We start from the raw sequence: 3,072 nt of genomic DNA on the forward strand, positions 1-3,072 counted from the left end.
CAATAAAGAATGAAGCTGTCCTTAAGGGAAAAAATGGTCTCTTTATTTTTACTACTTACTCTCTCTTTATCAATATAAATATATCTCTAATTTCAATACACATAGCCTCAGTTTAAGAAAGCATGTCTCTAATAAAAAAGCCATCTTGGGCCATTATTAGAATTTGGAGGGGCGCCTGGGTGGCTCATTCGGTCAAGTGTCCGACTTCGGCTCAGGTCATGATCTCATTGTTTGTAGGTTCAAGCCCCACATTGGGCTCTGTGCTGAATGCTTGCTCAGAGCCCGGAGTCTGCTTCAGATTCTGTGTCTCCTCTCTCCGCCCCTCCTCTGCTCACCCACTGTCTCACTCTGTCTCTCAAAAATAAATAAATGTAAAAACAAATTTTAAAACAAAAAAGAATTTGGAAGTGTTTTCAAAAAGCATTCCAAGAAAATAAGCAAAACATTAAATTAAAAAAATATGATAAAGAGATTGTTACATACATATGCAGAGAACTTTTTCAGAAATAACCCCCAATTTTTTTATTGTAGAAAGTAGGCTGGTATTAATTTGTCAGTATTTATGTTAACTACATCATTATAAGGCCAACAGTTATTGTATCCACAATGGTAGCACTGAAAACAGCAACACATTGACTTGTTTCAACAGAGGTTATTACAAACAAATCAGAGCTAGAGTCAATCTTTATATAATTTGTGATGGGAAATATCTTAAAGAGAAGTTTAGAAATTCAGTTGACCTACTTCCAATGGTCTGCATTACCAAAGGTCATGCAGAGAAATAGTCACTTCCGTATTTTAACTCTTTCCTGATGACATTACCCTGCGTGTTGCTCAACACTGACTAAAGATAAGTCTACAAAATAATTGTTTGACAACTTGTTGTCATGAAAATATCTTTTCTTATTATTCTGATGATTATATCAAATGATTAATATTAACTTATTGAATATTCCTGTCTGTAACAATATTCAGAAATGAATTTAATATTCAATTACTTTGCCCTTCTGGGATGTTTCTCTCTCCTCCTTTCTATGATCCTTATTTTCTGCTAATTTTTCAAAGCCATAAATATACATATACGTATATACATATGTGTGCATCTATTTAATTTGCACTTTACTTCAAATCCTTTCTACAAAAAGGTGTCATATACAATAAAATGTATGTATATATATTTTTAATATGCATATTTATCATAAAAATTAACAAGGTAAATTCACCTATTAAATCTTCAACTCTAGCCTGATATTAAGAAAATGTAAAGAGGGGCGCCTGGGTGGCTCAGTCGGTTAAGAGGCCGACTTCAGCTCAGGTCACCATCTCGCGGTCCGTGAGTTCGAGCCCCGCGTCGGGCTCTGGGCTGATGGCTCAGAGCCTGGAGCCTGCTTCCGATTCTGTGCCTCCCTCTCTCTCTGCCCCTCCCCCGTTCATGCTCTGTCTCTCTCTGTCTCAAAAATAAATAAATAAATAAAAAGTTAAAAAAATAAAAAAAAAAAAAACAAAAGAAAATATAAAGATATGCCTTTTGCAGTAAATAAAGGCAAAAAATCTAACAAATACATATTCATTCAAAAATGTCCCTGTGTAATTCAAAAAATCTAAACAAATACATATTAGTTCAAAAATGTCCCTCCTTGTGTATCATGTACTGGAGAAATAAAGAAGCTTAGGAATAATGTTACAAAAGAGAATAGGAAAAACGTATGGTACTGTAAAGGTGGAGGTGAGTAGAGAAGAATAGGGAAAGAGGGCACAAATAAATTATATAAATGTGTTCAGGGAACTATATAGATTCAGTGCCATACACATATCTCATAATAATCCTAATTCCTACAATGTGGCTTTTATTAAATAAGGTTTTACATATACACAAACCAAGAGTGAGGGAATACACTTGAAAAAATAACCATAGACAGCTGGCAACATCAGTAATGAAACTATAACTAACAAAAAGTTATTGTTTAAACAAATATTAAAAGAAGCCCTCATGAAATGCCCTGGCAACACAAAGGTATGATGGTTAGGTGACTGAAATACATGATAATGTTCAGCTAGAACTTGTTGAGACAACGAATATTTATGTAAAATTCCAGGTATGTCCTTCTAAAAGAATATCAACAAAAGAGAGAAAAGTGTTTGGAAAGAAAATAAATTGAGATGAGATCTCAGAATTTTCATTATAAGTGAAACTAATTTTAAAATAAGTAGGCAAGCCCTACATGATGTACACCTGCTGTATGTATGAAATATATGTACGCATGAAAGCATGGCTGCCAAGAACCTTCAGGCGACTGCAGAATAGTACAAGTCCAAGTTTGCTAACCTCTGGGACCGCTAACCTAAGTAATGATGCCCTGAGCCAGGTGAAGCAGGAGTCAAATCAGTACCAGAGACAGGTGCAGTCCCTCACCTGTGAAGTAGTTGTACTCAAAGGAACTAGTGAGTCTCTGAATGCCAGATACGTGAAACAGAAGAGAATTTTGCTGTTGAAGTTGCTAACTACCAAGACACTATTGGCCACCCGCAGGGTGAGATTCAGACCAAGAAGGAAGAAATGGCTCATCACCTTCAGGAATACCAGGACCTACTGAATGTTAAGATGGCTCTTGACATTGAAACTGCCAACTATAAGAAACTGCTGGAAGGTGAGGAGAGCAGGATTGCTCTGCTCCTTCCAAACTTTTCTTCCTTGAACCTGAGGGAAACCGATCTGGATTCACTCTTTCTGGTTGACACTCTCTCAAAAAGGACCCTTCTGATTATGATGGTTGAAACTAGAGATGTACAGGTTATCAATGAAATTTCCCAGAATCATGATGACCTTGAGTGAAAATTGCACACACCTGGTGTGGCAATATATAACCAGCAGGAAATCCCTATCTTAAAGAAACAGCTTTCAGGAGGATTTCTGCAATTTTTCAGGAGCGCAAGATAGATTTGGAATAGAAATAGCCTCTAGATATCAACACTCCTAAAAGATTGAGAAAAAAGTTTACAACATAATCTACTTTATGAAGAAAACTTGTGCTGGAATGCTTTTTGAAAAGTATTTTTGAATACCATTAAAAC

At 35.9% G+C, this 3,072-nt stretch overlaps 1 pseudogene; it reads left to right on the forward strand.

Annotated features, from left to right (window-relative positions):
* Positions 1-2,269: 2,269 nt before the first annotated feature.
* On the forward strand, positions 2,270-2,833 carry LOC132662463 (vimentin pseudogene; annotated as a pseudogene).
* The last annotated feature ends 239 nt before the right edge of the window (positions 2,834-3,072 follow it).

This window comes from Panthera onca, chromosome D1, assembly GCF_046562875.1.
Source record: "Panthera onca isolate mPanOnc1 chromosome D1, mPanOnc1 haplotype 2, whole genome shotgun sequence".
Lineage (NCBI taxonomy): Eukaryota > Metazoa > Chordata > Mammalia > Carnivora > Felidae > Panthera > Panthera onca.